This window comes from Meles meles, chromosome 3, assembly GCF_922984935.1.
Source record: "Meles meles chromosome 3, mMelMel3.1 paternal haplotype, whole genome shotgun sequence".
NCBI classification, from domain to species: Eukaryota; Metazoa; Chordata; class Mammalia; order Carnivora; family Mustelidae; genus Meles; species Meles meles.
Window position 1 is genome coordinate 41,925,954 of NC_060068.1, and position 17,487 is coordinate 41,943,440.

The 17,487-nt window shown below is 39.5% G+C and overlaps 1 long non-coding RNA gene across 1 annotated transcript in view; it reads right to left on the reverse strand.

Annotated features, from left to right (window-relative positions):
- Nucleotides 1-221: 221 nt before the first annotated feature.
- LOC123938041 overlaps nt 222-17,487 on the reverse strand; it is a 43,505-nt gene continuing 26,239 nt past the window's right edge. The window contains exon 3 of the long non-coding RNA XR_006817662.1: nt 222-345. This is a non-coding gene — a long non-coding RNA (uncharacterized LOC123938041). The remainder of the gene's footprint in view (nt 346-17,487) is intronic.

The window sequence follows — 17,487 nt, forward strand, 5'->3', positions numbered from 1 at the left end:
TTTTTAAGATTTTATTTATTTATTTGACATAGAGAGAGATCACATGTAGGCAGAGATGCAGGCAGAGGGACGGGTGGGGGGGGGAAGCAGGCTCCCTGCTGAGCTGAGAGCCTGATGCGGGGCTTGATCCCAGGACCCTGAGATCATGACCTGAGCCGAAGGCTGAGGCTTAACCCACTGAGCCACCCAGATGCCCCTTCTGCCCATTTCTTGACTGGATTCTTTCTTCGTTAGGTGTTGAGTTTGATAAGTTCTTTATAGATCTTGGGTACTAGCTCTTTATCTGATATGTCAGTTGGATATTTCTTCTTTCATTCTCTTAGTTGCTTTTTTAACTTTGATAACCTATAGGAAGATACAAAGAAGAAAAGCATGAAAAAGTGAGTTAAGCGTACTCAACTGCAAAGATTATTACAACATGATAAGGAAAAATCATGGGTCACTTGTTTCAAAAATAAGATTTATGTTCTCATGTCTTTTATGGTATACAAGCAAACCAACCCTAACTAAGCTAAATATTTTCTCAGAAATAAACTCACACATTTTTGTGGTCTTGTGTGGGAAGGTCCGATTGACAATAAGCTAACTTTTTTCATAAAATGTTCATAACTAAAGCAGCATGACTAAATCTTGGGACTATGTTGAAGTCTTAGGTGTGGTACTGACGTTTCATGGGGTTGGTATACAATGGAGAGAACAGTTTATCTCTAAGATTATATATCTGTATCAAAGGGAAATAAAGATACTGTAGAAGTTCCAGTGATTTTCGTTTCCTTGAAGGTAAATGTGGTTAAGTCCAGTGCATGAAAACATTTTGTGCTTGCTACCTCACCACTCTTCCAGGACTTGGGATAACAGAAGCCATCACCTAAAGGTGACTGGAAAGTTCTGCTTATGTGGGATGACAGAGGAAGGAGGCAAGTGGAATTCTGACACCGTGATGAAGGACTAGACTGCCATGCTTAGTTTTGCTTTCCCTCAGGATAAAAATCAGCATATATAATGGAGTAAGGAAACACTAGATAGAAAATAATTCTTTCAGAGCTTCCTAGCTACAGCTAAAAATTGTTCTTGATTTGATTGTCAGAGGTTTGGTTCAATTCAAATAAGCCTGAAACATTTTCTGCAAATGGACAAGTTAATTTTCTGTCATCTGGCAGGACCCACAGTGTTCTTGTTTGTTTTTATTTGATGTATGTATGTGCATACATATTTATTATTGAAGTATAGTTGACATATGATTTGTTAGTCGGAGATGTACAGTGCAGTGATTCAGTAGTTCTTTACGCGGTGTTCGCCATGATAAGTGGAGTCACCCTCTGTCACCAAACAATGTTATTACAATATTATTCAATATACTCCCTATGCTGTACTTTTCATCTCCATGATTTACTTATGTTATAACTGGAATTGGTATCTCTTTTAATCTCTTTAACCTACTTCACCAGTCCCCCACCACGTCCCTTTTGGCAACCACCAGTTTGTTCTCTGTATTTAAGAGCCTGTAGGTTTTTTGTTTGACTCTTTGTTTTGTTTCTTTTCTTAGATGCTACATGTGTAAATTGGTGTAACCACTATAGAAAATAGGGTGGAGATTTTCTTAAAAAAAAAATTAAAAATAGAAAACCGTACGAGCCAGTAATTGCACTACTGGGTATTTACCCAAAGGGAAAATATAATAATTTGAAAAGACACATGTACCCCAGTATCTATTGCAGCATTATATACAGTGGTCAAGGTATAAAAGCAACCCAAGTGTCCATCAGTAAATGAATAAGTAAAGAAAATGTGATACACACACATACACACGTGATGAGATATTATTCAGCCATTAAAATGAGATCTTGCCATTAGCAACAACATGGGTGGACCTAGAGTGTATTATGTTAGATGAAATGAGTCCAAGAAAGATAAATCCCCTATGATCCTATAGTGTTTTTTAATCTATGTCTATTGGAAATGATTTAATGCTAGTCAGTTAAAACAAGATTATTTTAGCTGTTATGTGTGCTATCACAGTTCAAACTGAACTATCTTGGAAGTGAACTTTCTGGTATTGATTTGATTTGAATTATGACTCTAGAATGATTTACAAAATGAATCCACCACACTTTTATTTTTTTGGCATAATAGTGATTATTGATTAAAAAAACAGTGTGATTCTACTAATGTATATTAACTTTATCTCTGTCTTAATTTACAGTATTATTTGTAGATAGAGGGAAATGAAAGTATAATCATTCTTATCCCTGACTATTGATTCCCTGTAGGACAACAAAGAGCCTGGACCATGTAGGAATTTATTTTCTCTAGTGTGTACTCAGAGGTATCCAACCAGAAGTGTTAACTAGGTTGACAACAATTTTTTATATGACTGGTTGTGTGTCATTTTGTGTGTGTGAGCATATGAATATTCACACACATGCCTGTGATTTCAGGGATTCAGCTGAGCCAATATATTGTTGTGTATTAGAGAGGTAAGGTAGATCTTGAAATTTTTTCATTTGAGGATAGAGTATTATTCCCCTTCAATAAACTGGCTGAAGCCCAGGGTGGAATTGTAGAATATTGGAAAAAAGAAGTCAAAGTGATTACCTCTGGGATCTTAAACTAAAATCTAAATTAAGTTTACTTGGATCAAATGTAAAACCAGAACAGAGCAAGATGGTGGAGGTGTAGGAGACCTAAATATCGTCTGGTCCCAGGAATTCAGCTGGATAGTTATCAGACCATTCTGAACACTTACAAACTCAATAGGAAATTGAAGAAAAGAATTGCAGTAATGCTATGAACAGAAAAGCGACCACTTTCTGGAAGGTAGTACACGTGGAGAAGTGAATCCGAGGTGATACACAGAAAGACCGCAGGGGGAGGGGCTGGCTAATGGCAAGCAGTAGAGCAGCAGAGCACAAAATCAGAACTTTTAGAAGTTTGCTCTCCTGAGGGACATGGCTCCAGTGGTTAAGCGGGGGTGGAGCCCTCTTGGGGACAGTGTGGTCTCAGGACCCTAGAGGTCACAGAAAGACTGGGGGGTGTCTAAGTGTGGTAGAGCTCCCAAGTATCGGAGCTAGGAAGCCGGCAGCAAAGACAGAGCTGAGGACTGGGCTCTCAGCTTGGGGTTTCCATAAACTGTGATCCGCAGCACACTTGGGTCACTATTCTTCCAGCAGGGACCCAACAAGTGGCAGATCCAGGGAGACACCCCTTTCTCCCCTGGAGCATGCTGCAGGAAGCCACTGCAGGAGTGTACCACAGGAATCTGCTGGGTTTGGAGACTCCAAATGGGCCATGCACCAGAGATAGAAGCACATAGTCACAGGTTGGGTAAGCACGGAGTTTGGCAGGAGACCAGGGAGATGGGAGTGATTAACAGCTTTTTCCTGAAGGCTCGTTGAAGAGTGGGACTCTGGTTCTTGGCTCCTCTGGGGCTGGACATTAGGAGGCTACCATCTTCATTCCCATCCTCCAAAGCTGCACGGAAAGCATTCAGGGAACAAAAGCTCCCAAGAGCAAACCCAGCAGATTTCTTACCCTGGCCCCTGGCAGGGGTGGGGCAGTTCCGCCTCCCGCAAAGACATTTGAGAATCACCGCAACAGGCCCCTCCCTCAGAAAATCAGCAAGAACATCCAGCCAAGACCAAGTTCACCAGATCAATGAGAACTGCAAAACTGTAGCATTAGGGGAGTACAGCACATAGAATTCATGGCTTTTCCCCCATGATTCTTTAGTCTTTCAAAGTTAATTTTTAAAATTTTCTTTATTTTTACTTTTTCTATTTTTCTTCTTTCTTATTTTAATTAACATATTACCAATTCTTTTTTTTTTTAAGATTTTATTTATTTATTTGACAGAGAGATCATAAGTAGGCAGAGAGGCAGGCAGAGAGAGTGAGAGGGAAGCAGGCTCCCTGCCGAGCAGAGAGCCCAATGCGGGACTCGATCCCAGGACCCCGAGATCATGACCTGAGCCGAAGGCAGCGGCTTAAACCACTGAGCCACCCAGGCGCCCCAACATATTACCAATTCTTTTTTAAAAATCTTTTTTAATTTTCATTTTTACAATCATATTTGATGCCATCATCATATTTACCCTTATTTTTGTATATATATAAGTTTTTCTTTCTTTAAAATTTTGGGAGGTAGTTTCTTCTAACAGAACAAAATACACCCAAAATCTAGTATGTGGCTCTTTTCTGTTCACCAGCCTGATAATGTTTTATCTTTCCTTTTTTTTTTTCCTTCCTTTGTTTTCCCCCATTTTTGGATTCCTTCTGGCTTGTTAAGTGTATATTTTTCTGGGGTCGTTGTTACCTTTTTAGCATTTTGTTCTCTCATTCATCTATTCTTCTCTGGACAAAATGAGAAAATGGAAAAACTCACCTCAAGAAAAGGACAAGAGGCAGTACTGAGTGCCCCGGACCTAATCAATATGGACATTAATAAGTAGTTGGAACTATATGACATGACAATTATAAAGATACTAGCTGGGCTTTAAAAAAGTATAGAAGATACTAGAGAATCCCTTTGTGGTGAAATAAAAGAAGTAAAATCTAACAAAGTTGAAATCAAAAAGGCTATTAATGAGGTGCAATAAAAAATGGAGCCTCTAACTGCTAGGATAAATAAGGCAGAAGAGAGAATTGGTGATATAGAAGACCAAATGATGGAGAATAAAGAAGCTGAGAAAAGAAGAGATAAACAACTACTAGACCACGAGGGGAGAACTTGAGAGATAAGTGATACCATAAGATGAAACAATATTAGAATAATTGGGATCCCAGAAGAAGAGGAATGATAAAGAGGTCAGAAGGTATGTTAGAACAAAGTATAGCAGAGACTTTCCCTAATTTGATGAAGGGAACAAGCTTCAAATTCCAGGAGGCCTGGATGGAGGGCCTATAAATACAGAGTCCTGCCAGAACTGTGTCTCAGAGAGAGGCCCAGCATCTAGCAGCATTCAACATCCTTTTCTGACTTTACTCTTTATAAACACAGAGCCACTGCCATCCATATGCAAGGTAGATGGCAATCCACTAGCAATCATGTGATCAAGATCTCAGGCATTTGTATTTGAGATTTTCCAAAGCTCAAAAAGCCTTTTTGCTTGTCAATATGCCTTCTTTAAAACCCAGTTCAGACATGGGCCCCCTGCATTCTCTGACCTCTTCAGGCAGCATACACCACTGATTTTATTTTTATTTTTTACCCTCTCTCTATTCTATGTGCATGCATTATCAAACCTTTAATAGAGTGAGATTATGTAAGGACTTTTCTATCTTTCTTCCCAGACAAACTTGAGGAAAATTTATCAAAGATACGTTTTCTGCTTCTGCTTCTGCTTCTGCTTCTGCTTCTGCCTCTTCTTCTTCTGCTTCTGCCTCTTCTGCTTCTTCTTCTTCTTCTTCTTCTTCTTCTTCTTCTTCTTCTTCTTCTTCTTCTTTCTTCTTCTTCTTCTTTCTTCTTCTTCTTCTTCTTCTTCTTCTTCTTCTTCTTCTTCTTCTTCTTCTTCTTCTTCTTCTTCTTCTTCTTCTTTCTTCTTCTTCTTCTTTCTTCTTCTTCTTCTTCTTCTTCTTCTTCTTCTTCAGATTTTATTTACTTATGAGAGAGAGAGAGCATGAGTGGTGGGGAGAAGCAGGGGGAGAGGGAGACAAGCAGACTCCCTGCTGAACAGGGAGCATGATCCCAGGACCCTGAGATCATGATCTGAGCTGAAGGCAGACTGTTAACCCACTGAGCCACCCAGGCACCCCTAGAGATACATTCTTGTTATAGTTCTTCTTACATCATCTTTCTGAGTTCTGAGTTTTTCATCAACCACACAGATTCTTCTCTGGTGGAAACTGATCTCCCCTGGTCCTGATGGTCCTCCATAGATTGGACTTGGCACTGCTTCTAGGGCTGTATACCCATTGGCAGAGTTTTTAGTTCTTGGCTTTGATTATTGAATGTTCAGATTTAAATTAAGTAATAATAGCAAATTTGTAAATTCCTTATAGTTTTAAGATCCCTGTGTGTCTTAAATCAGTGCTTCTCAAACCGTCACATGCCACATGTGAAAATTTTATTAAAAATCCAGATTCTGGCACAGGGCCTGAGATGCTGCATTTCTGGTATGCTCTAGGTTGTGCCTCTGCTGCTGGTCTGCTGATCCTCTGAATAATGGAGTAGGAATCATGGATTTGGTAATAATGAGGGAGATATTAAATTTACCCCATTTCACCAGATAAAGTAAAGCAAAGAGAGATTAAAAACATGGACCAAAATAAAAATTGTGTAACATTACAAGGATTGGACCCAGGTCTAGAGTATGGGCGCTAAATCACCACTTACCCAACCTCTAGGGTATGAAGGTTTGCCTGTCACATAGATGCAACTTTGGCTCTTCCTGCTCTTGGATGCTATGGCAATTATCCATATGAATTTAGAAGGTAAGGAACTGTTGGCACTTTCCACTTTGCAAAATGGCCGAATACAGTTGCCTGGGAATGCAGTTCCTCTCCATAGAAGGATTGATGAGGGGTGTTTTCCATATGGTCACAGCTCACATGGTTCATTAATTGAATTTCACATGAAGAAAATTAACCTCCCAGTAGCCTTACGATTTACTTACTCTTGGGTGAGAATATTGATCGTTTGGGTCCACTGAGTTCAGGAATTTCTGGTTAAGAATATCTGAACTCCTCCTCAGCGTGGACATGATAAAGACAACCAAAAGTGTCAGTTAAAAAAGTTATTTCTAGATAGTTATTAAATGAACTGTAATTAAGATCATGAAACTAAGCATGTATATGTGTGGGTGTATATATATACACACACAAATGATATCTAAAAGTAAATACACTAAATAAAATAGGTATTTATATAGGAAGTTTGTATGGATACATGGTTCTATCATTTATTCTGATCCTGCCTGAGCAGGAGATTAGAGAAAGTTTCCTAAGTGAGAAACTTCATAAAAAATAGAGATTTTTTCCCCCCAAGACTACGAAACAAAATTGCTGAGCATGGAGCCCAAGAATCTCTAGATTTAAAATGCTGCCTACGTGATTCTGACAATTACTGGAGTTGGCCCACCAGTCTTAGACCACTGTGGCTTTTGGCACAAAGAGAGTGACTCTTTCAGTATCTCTCAGTCTATTAAAGAAACGTCTCTAAGGTGGTGTCTTGGACCAGATTATGTGTCCCTGTTGGCAGCAGCTGCTCAGGCCTTTGCCTTTTAACCATTTCCTGCCCTTGAGCCTGGGGCACTGCCCTTGAGCTTGAGTTGCAGGACTGAGATGAAGGCACTTCGCACTTGGGAACTTATTTGCAGAAATAGCATCTGCCGGAAATCAGACGCTGTGACAATGGGAAAACAAACCACTAAAACATGGGGGAGCAGATCTTTCTGACATGCTACTTGCAAGTGTTAAATAAGGTTTTGAAGACAAGCCAAGTAGCAAGTGAGAAAACAGTTGCTGGTTTCAGAAATATTTTGGAAGTGTCTGGTTGTGCAAATTGAGCAAGGGAGGTAGTTTTACTTATTGAACAAAAGCGATTTATAAATAATCCTAGAAAATTAAGCAGCTGGACCAACCCAGGACTTGCATATCTTATGATTTTTTAATGATTCTGAAGCTGACTGAAAATAAATCTGAGCAATTTAAAATAATTTTACTTACCACTGAAATCCCACTCAGTTGTTTACAAGAACTTCGTGTTTTTTAATTTTCTGTATAAAGTAGTTTATCATTTCACTGAAATACTGAATTTTCTATATAAAAAGGACCACAAATCTGATATTTAGGCATCAGAAGTCTCTTATTCAACTTACTAATTTATGTAAGTTGAGATACATAGATCTTCTGAAAACCAACTATCAGATGATTTTGAAAGTGACAAAAACCAAGTTCCTAAAAGTGATTCTAATGCCTTCCAGCCTGGTAGGTATGTGGACAGCTCTTTGGTGTAAGATCATGAGCCCTCTGAATTTCAGGAACTTGTTCTAAAGGAGAGGTATAGCAAATCAGTCTTGAGCCATGAGACTGCAACATGGGAGGAGTACATTCGATACGGAGAATCTGAGGTAGGAATTTAAAAAACTCTATCACAAAAATAGCATGAGAACTGAGAGGACGATTTTGGGGGCTGCTGGAAATTGCAAAAGGAAGCAATAAACGGATTCCATAGTCCCTGGTCACCCAAGAAGGGGAAACAGGTGATTTTTAAAAATAATCGTTTTAATTTCTTTATTTCTAGAATAATATTTTTATACCAACAAAGGCAGCTTTTTTGCCTAGTGCTTCAAGGAATTCAAACTGTGAACTTTAAGAATGCATGAAAGGGGTCTTTATAAAATTGAGGGCAAGGCTAGAAGTCCTTTGAGAGCAATTATCATGCCTGCTCATCAGTGTCTTCTCCCCAGGCCTCCATACTTTTCAGTAGTGGTTGCACCATAAATGCATCTTCTATGAATAAACCATGTGAATGGAATTATGCTTTTTTTGTGCATGCTCTCTGCTGAGTCCTGAGTTGTTCTGAAGTAATGCAACATATTTCTTTTTATTTAACATTAAATTCATTTTAGTATTTTGGTTATAGTTTTGAAGTTGAGGCTCCTTTTCTAGAATAGAAAACATGGTGCATAGGGAGGAAGAATAAACTGTCTCTTAGGGTCTAAGTCCCTTTCTATTTAAACTTTGTCTTTTACTGTAAGTCTTGCAAGGTCACATGGCTAATTCTTTTATTGCTCTTCCATTTTACTTTCTAATTTCTGCAGTGAAATGGTTGGTGAATTTTGATGCGAAATGGTTGGACTAGGGGCGCCTGGGTGGCTCAGTGGGTTAAACAAAGCCTCTGCCTTCGCTCAGTTCATGATCTCAGGGTTCTGGGATTGAGGCCCGCATCGGACTCTCTGCTCAGCAGGGAGCCTGCTTCCTCCTCTCTCTCTCTGCCTGCCTCTCTGCCTATTTGTGATCTCTGTCAAATAAATAAATAAAATCTAAAAAAAAAAAAAAAAAGAAAGAAATGGTTAGACCGGTAGATACCTTTGTTTAAACATGCACAATATAAAGAATTTGAATAACGTTTAGGCATCCAGGGACACTGCTGGAGGAATCAATATATCCCTGTAAGAAGGTAGTATGGCTTAGTAAGAATTTGGTTGTTCTAATGAATTGTTTTGCAGCTGTTTTGATGATACAAGCCAGCAGATTTTGTATTTTGTCCACAAGGGGGAAATGGAAGATAAAACCTTTAGTAAATGTTAGATATTTAGACTTGGTGCTGTGTATTTAGAAATAGGTATTTCTTGTTGGCATGAAGAGCTTTTTAATTTGTATACTATGTATATTTTTGTATTTTAATTGGAGTTGGGGGGTGCCTGGGTGGCTCAGTGGGTTAAAGCCTCTGCCTTCAGCTCAGGTCATGATCCCAGGATCCTGGGATCGAGCCCCACATCGGGCTCTCTGCTCAGCAGGGAGCCTGCTTCCTCTCTCTCCCTGACTGCCTCTCTGACTAGTTGCAATCTCTGTCTATCAAATAGATAAATAAAATCTTAAAAAAAGAACACCCCCCCCCCAAAAACTACTTTAATTGGAGTTGGGAAAAGGTAACTAGATGAAAGCTGTGGGTTGCCAACCTGTTGATGACACATAAAGCCCTATAGGAGTCATTAGTACTGTTTAAAAAAAAAAAGGACAAAAGAAAAAGGACAAATATTTCAACCCAGGATATGATTGGAAGTGGCTACATAAGATATATTTTAATCTATGTCTTCTGGTTTCCATTTATTGGCAGAAAAATTAATCAGTGCAGCCACTTAGGACATAGTCTTCCAATTCCTAGAGTGAAATGGTAAATAAAATTAAAATCATGAAATATATATAGTCATATAATAAAGGAAATTATTAAGTATGTTAGTCAATCTTTATGTAAGACTTTATTATCTTAAATTAATAATTGTTATAAATTTTATAGAGATCATTTCTTGTGCTATCAGGAAAATAAAAAATAGAAACAGTGATACCTAACTTTTAACTGGCTAGAAGAGACTTTAGCAGTGAACCTAAGTGTTTTTTTTAATTAATTAATTTTTTCAGCGTAACAGTATTCATTGTTTTTGCACAACACCCAGTGCTCCATGCAAAATGTGCCCTCCCTATTACCCACCACCTGTTCCCCCAACCTCCCACCCCTGACCCTTCAAAACCCTCAGGTTGTTTTTCAGAGTCCATAGTCTCTTATGGTTCGCCTCCCCCTCCAATTTTTTTTTTATAAACATATAATGTATTTTTATCCCTAGGGGTACAGGTCTGTGAATCGCCAGGTTTACACATTTCACAGCACTCACGATAGCATATACCCTCCCCAATGTCCATAACCCCCTCCCGCTCTCCCAACCCCACCTCCCCCCAGCAACCCCCAGTTTGTTTTGTGAGATTAAGAGTCATTTATGGTTTGTCTCCCTCCCAATCCCATCTTGTTTCATTTATTCCTCTCCTGTCCCCCTAACTCCCCATGTTGCTTCTCCATGTCCTCATATCAGGGAGATCATATGATAGTTGTCTTTCTCTGATTGACTTATTTTACTAAGCATGATACCCTCTAGTTCCATCCACGTCGTCGCAAATGGCAAGATTTCATTTCTTTTGATGGCTGTATAATATTCCATTGTGTATATATACCACATTTGCAAACGACATATCAGATAAAGGGCTAGTATCCAAAATCTATAAGGAACTTAGCAAACTCAACACCCAAAGAACAAACAATCCTATCAAGAAATGGGCAGAGGACAAAACAGACATTTCTGCAAAGAAGACATCCAGATGGTCAACAGACACATGAAAAAGTGCTCCACGTCACTCGGCATCAGGGAAATACAAATCAAAACCACAATGAGATATCACCTCACACCAGTCAGAATGTCTAAAATTCACAAGTCAGGAAATGACAGATGCTGGCGAGGATGCGGAGAAAGGGGAACCCTCCTACACTGTTGGTGGGAATGCAAGCTGGTGCAACCACTCTGGAAAACAGCATGGAGGTTCCTCACAATGTTGAAAATAGAACTACCCTAAGACCCAGCAATTGCACTACTGGGTATTTACCCTAAAGATACAAACATAGTGATCCGAAGGGGCACGTGCACCAGAATGTTTATAGCAGCAATGTCTACAAATTTGGAGAATGAGGGAGCACTTAATATTATCAACCGAGAAATGTAGGTTACAATTAATGGTAATGTGACTGCTAGCCTTGCATGTTTGTTTGTTTTTGTTTTTGTTTTGTTTTTTTTCGACAGAGAGAGATCACAAGTAGGCAGAGAGGCAGGCAGAGAGAGAGAGAGAGGCGGAAGCAGGCTCCCCACTAAGGAGAGAGCCCTATGCGGGACTCAATCCCAGGACTCTGGGATTATGACCTGAGCCGAAGGCAGAGGCTTTAATGCTCTGAGCCACCCAGGGGACCCCTAGCCTTGCATGTTTTAATCTGGTTGTTAATTTCTGATTATTGAAAGTTATTTTTGCTACACCTGCAATATCAGCTATGGCTTGTGCCTATAAATGACATGTTCAATAAACTTGATAGTGAAACCTGATTACTTCTATTAATCAAGTTTTGGTCAAAGATGACATTTGTTTTAGGAAACTATATTTCGCCGCATGCAGAATCATTTGAAAGCTAAATGGGTTGAGCTCCTTGGGTGGCTCAGTTGGTTAAGCGTCTGCCTTTGGCTCAGGTCATGATCCCAGGGTCCAGGGATTGAGTCCCGCATGGGGCTTCTTGCTCAGCGGGGAGTTTACATCTCCCTCTGCCCCTTCCTCTTCTCGTGCTCACTCTCTCTCAAATAAATAAGATTTAAGAAAGATAAATGGGTTGATTATGCTGTAGTGTAGACATATAATCCAGACTTTGGACAAATCAGCGAGAACTGGTTCCAGGAGACTTAACTCTCATTGGATTAGAAATCCAATTTCTAGGATCTTGTTTGAGTGATGTTCTCTGCAGTGTAGCTCTGTGGGTTGACAATAGGCAGATAGGATCTAGGCACAGCTATAATCATAGATGAAAAAAATATATATGTGATGTTGGAATCAGAATGCAGTGGAGAGATTGTTATCTGTGTTTACTTTGCTTGCTACTTTTACCTTCTAGGGAAATTAATAATGTTTGTAACCCTGTGTTTTTGCCCTTGTTCTGCCATTTGCTGCTTGAAATCTCCGTATTGCCCAGTGGGTATTAACTTCTTTTAAAGAAGGAATTGAAAACCCCAGCCAAAAGGAATAACCCATGTGGCAGACTGCCAAGGGCTGACTGTTGAATTAAGCTGGTGCAAGTGAAGAAATTTTAATAAGTAAAAGATGGCAATAAGACTGCCAGGATTCCTTTGCCAGAAAAGCTGGAGGGTAGGTGAAGAGTATAGGAAGGAGGTTTAAGAGTATTCAATAGAAATTAAATTGGGAGACACATGGGACAATTTTAAGTGGTCTCCTGGGGATATGAGGAAATTAAAGCAATTAAACAATCTGGTAATGCAGAGTACTGACCCAACAGGATCACTGTTTCTCTCTCTTTTTTATAACTTCACATTAGATGGTGGTTTATGTCCTCCAAGGTTACCTCCTTTACTGCTGGGGCCAGTTTCCTAGTGGCTGTGCTCTGGTTGATGCCCTGCGTCTATATATGCTGTCCGTCACTCCCTTTGTAACTCACTACTTCATCATTCTGTACACAAATTCCAGATTAATGTTGTTTTTCGGAACAGGATACCTTCCATTAGTTCTATTGGTTATATACTCAGTAACCAGTGCCCCCCCCCCCCATTTAACCAGTAAAACCGTGATTGAGTAACAGTAGCAAAATGCCCAATGCAGAGCCTAAATCACAATAGGTTTAGTCTAATACTGCAGACTGTTTTCCTTTGCTGGCAATTGCTCTAGGGCGGGCATGTAGCCACATGTCCCTCAAAGAGATCACAGTAGAGGATGTTAACAACTTAAGGCTTGGAAATGCCTACCTCTGGACTCGTAGTAAACAATAAATAGTCTTTAGCATAAACAGCTATTAATTGGGTATTCTGTAATTGGTTGCAAATGCATTTTAAATAATACAGCCCGTTCTCCCCAAATGGCTAGGGATTCCCCTTAACAGTTGAAGTGTCAGCTCTCTACCCTGGCTTTTAGGGCTCTTTAGCAGGATTTCGCAGGAGCTGTCTTGTTTCCCCCCTCCCCTGCCTCCTCCCTCCCTCCCTTCCATCCTCCCTCTCCATATATAAGTCCCTTTGTCAAACTTGTGTCTTGATTCTTTTTGAGCATTCTTTCAGTCTTTTTGACATTATCCCTCTGCTTTGTCGTACTTTCAATCTGTAATGTCTTCTTTATTCTAGGTGCCTTTACCTAAACTCAAAAGGTCCCACCTGAAATCATACAACTTCCCTGATGTCTTCTTTAACTGCTCACATGCAGACAATAACTCACATATAATATATATTTACATATTATGTATTTTGTGTATACATATGTTTTGTATATTTTTGGGGTTTGGGGGGCTCTGTTTAGCACATGTATTTTCTCTTCTCGTAAGAATATTTGGATTTTTTGGAAACCATTCCCTTCCTACCCTTAGCTCATGTACTTGTGGCATCTGGTTAACCCTAGCAGCACACTCCATGTCCTTCCATCTCCCACCCAGCCATAATGATCCCTTCATATATACCAGTACAACCTAATCAAAACCCATCAGACTCAGGCCCAGAGTACTAGTTAGAACTTTTGGGGAAAAGATTCTTCTTTTCTTCTGGAATTTAATCAAGGAAGATAAAAACCTGGAGTTGCAGGAAGCCCCAGGTGAACATTCGTCTATAAGCAAACCCTCAACAGAAAGGAGAAAAGCTATAACAGAGACTAGATTCTTAGAATGGTGCTTGAGGTTGAAGTCATTGGCACCATGGAATCTTTTTAAGTCAGTCTGTCCTTTCCTTCCTTTTTTTTTCCAAGTTAGATACATTTTAATCATTGAATTAAAAGGGATTCAACCTCCCTCTAACAATATATTCATCTGCTGATCACTGTTCACATACTGAGTTAATCAATTTAATGTAGACTTCTAGATAGAACTCTTACTTCTTTTGTTTGCGAATCAACTTCATAGGTACAGGGACAGTCAACCTGATCCTTCACTCAGCACATTTCTCTGACTTTTATTTAGCAGACACAACATAAAGAACTCTTGAATTGAAGTAAACTCTGAAATTCTATATTGTGGGATGCCAGCCGATTTGAGATTTTCTGAGAATTTCCTTAAAATCACAGCATCATATTCAAAAAGTTAGATTTGTTTTCTTATCTCATGTCTGTGTCTCATAACTGTTGAGGGAATTTGGTGTACAACTTCTTCCATTTCTTACCCATAATTCATTCTTAATTGTATATTTCTGACTTACTGAAAAGTTAATAGCTGCCTCCTTTTATGACTGGTCTGCGGTTTGAAACTGCTCTAAGGCTCAGTTTTTAGTTCTTCTTCACTTCTTACTCCCTTTCTTTGTACCTCCACCTCCCTCACTTTCCAACCATTGCTTAGTGATCTCATTCAATCTTAAAGTTTTGACTATCAATTATATGCCACCAGCTGCCAAATTTCAGTCTCACTGTTATGTACACTAACATCAGACTTGTCCAAAAAATGTTTGCAGTCTTACCCCATAAACCAAGGTTTCCCACATTCTTCCTCAGTTCATTTGATGGTAAATCTCTACTTCCAATTGGGTAGATTATAACCTTAGATATCCTTGATTCCTTTTTTCCCTGTCATTCTACTGAAAATCCATTTGCTTATATTGTAGGCTCTACCTTAAAAATATATTCTGAAACTAATTGCTTCTTAGTACTTGGGTGATCATTATCCAAATCCCCATTACCTTTCACCTGGATTGTAACAGCAGTCTTTTCACTGATCACCATAGTCAGCCTCCTCCCATCATGTTCTCTTCTCAACATAAGAGTCATTTTCTTTTTTTTTTTTTTTAAGGTTTTATTTATTTATTTGAGAGAGAGAGAGAGAATGGGAGAGAGAGAGCATGAAAGGAGAGCTGAGCAGGGAGCCTGATGCAGGACTAGATCCTAGGACTCCAGGACCATGACCTGAGCCAAAGGCAGTTGCCTAGCCAACTGAGCCACCTGTACCCAAGAGTAATTTTCAAAGAGTAGAAACAGATCAAATTATCTCAGAATTCACCGTGACTATGCCCACTATAAATGTGTAGGGAATTTTTGCATAACTATCTAAGTTTTCATTTTGCTGTGTCCTAATTTGATAAAAATTTACCCCCAAAGTAATGGATAGTAAGATAACAAAAGCAATGGATAGTAAGATAACAAAAGTTAAAGTTCTTCCAGTGGTCTAAAAAGTGGGCTTCCCTCTATATATCTGTTTCAGTTTCCACCCTTTGGCCTCTTACTGACAATACTCCAATTACTCTGGTCTGTTTATTGTTTATAGAACACACCAGACAAATCCCTGCCTGAGGACATTTTTACTTTTGTTCTCATTCTGCCTGGAGTTTCTTTTTTCTCTCCGTTATTCACCTGGTTTTATTCTTCACCATCTTTGGATCTTTCTCCACATGTCACTGTCCAAGAGAGGGCTCTTTTGATATTTAAGATAATGATCCCCTTCCTCTTGACTCTGAGCCCTCTCTCACCCTCTTGCTTCTTTTTTATTTTTAAAAATTTATTTATTTAGAGGAGAGCAAGAAAGAGTTGGGGGGGAAGGGCAGAGGGAGAGAGTGTCTAAAGCAGACACAACACTGAGCACAGAGCCCGGCGCGGGACTTGATCTCACGACTCTGAGATGAGGACCTGAGCCAAAATCGGAAGTCCACTGCTTAACCTAATGAGCCCCCCCCCCCCCCCAGGCGCCCTGCTTCTTTATCTTCATAGAACTTACTACCAGACATTCTCTCTATCTTTCTCCTTCACCTGGTACCCTTCCTCCACAATCTTTTCTCATTCTCTTCTCTGTTTCTGCATTCCTAGCCCCTGGAACAATCATGGCACAAAGTGGGCATTTAATACATACTTGTTTAAAGACCAACCTACTTGTTTAAAGAATGCCTGGGGGCGCCTGAGTGGCTCAGTGGGTTAAAGCCTCTGCTTTTTTTTTTTTTTTTTTTTTTTTTAAAGATTTTATTTATTTATTTGACACACAGAGAGAGATCACAAGCAGGCAGAGAGGCAGGCAGAGAGAGAGAGGAGGAAGCAGGCCTCCCGCTGAGCAGAGAGCCCGATGCGGGGCTCGATCCCAGGACCCCGAGATCACGACCCGAGCCGAAGGCAGCGGCCCAACCCACCGAGCCACCCAGGCGCCTGCTTTTGGCTCAGGTTATGATCCCAGGGTCCTGGGATCGAGCCCCGCATCTGGCTCTCTGTTTGGCAGGGAGCCTGCTTTCCCTTCCTGTCTCTGTGCCTCTCTGCCTACTTGTGATCTGTCTGTCAAATAAATAAATAAATAAAATCTTAAAAAAAAAAAGAAAGCTCGGAGTGTAAGATTCGTAAGTTGATTTTTAAATGACTTCTAGTAGTCATCTTTTACAGATTGCTCGTTCAACAGTGGTTTTATATATTTAGAACTGTTTTTTTTTGTTTGTTTGTTTTTGGCATTCCTCATGGTCTTCATTGTCAAACATACTTGATAAAGTCTTAAAACTGTTGTTTTATACATTTACATGTATTTTAAAGAAATAGAACAAAAATGTAGTCTTTTGTATTTATCCACATGTTTATATTTCTTATGTTCTTTGTTCCTTCCTGTGTACTGAAGTTGTCATGTTGGTCACTTTCTTTCAGTTTGAATAACATGAATTTGCTTCTTCTTTTTTTTTTAATCCAGAAGTGTTTTTATGTCATATTCATATTTGAAGAATATTTTCATTTGATTTAAAGTTCCAATTTGACAATTTCTTTTTAACTTTTAAGATTATGTTCTTTTTAGTTTATACTGTCTGATGAGAAGTCAGTGGTCATTTATCCCATTCTCATATGTTACATGTATGTTGTTTTTCTTCCTGCTTTCATTATTTCCTCTTGAGTTATGACTTTCAGCTATTAGGTTATGATGTATCCAGATGTGTGTTTTTTTTTTCCTAATTATTTTTTTTATTTGTTTATTTACAGCATAACAGTGTTCATTGTTTTGGCATCACACCCAGTGCTCCATGCAGTACGTGCCCTCCCTATTACCCACCACCTGGTTCCTCAACCTCCCACCCCCCCCGCCCCTTCAAAACCCTCTGGTTGTTTTTCAGAATCCATAGTCTCTCATGGTTCATCTCCCCTTCCAGTTTCCCTCAACTCCCTCTCCTCTCCATCTCCCCATGTCCTCCATGTTATTTGTTATGCTCCACAAATAAGTGAGACCATATGATACTTGACTCTCTCTGCTTGACTTATTTTGCTCAGCATAATCTCTTCCAGTCCCGTCCATGTTGCTTCAAAAGTTGGGTATTCATCC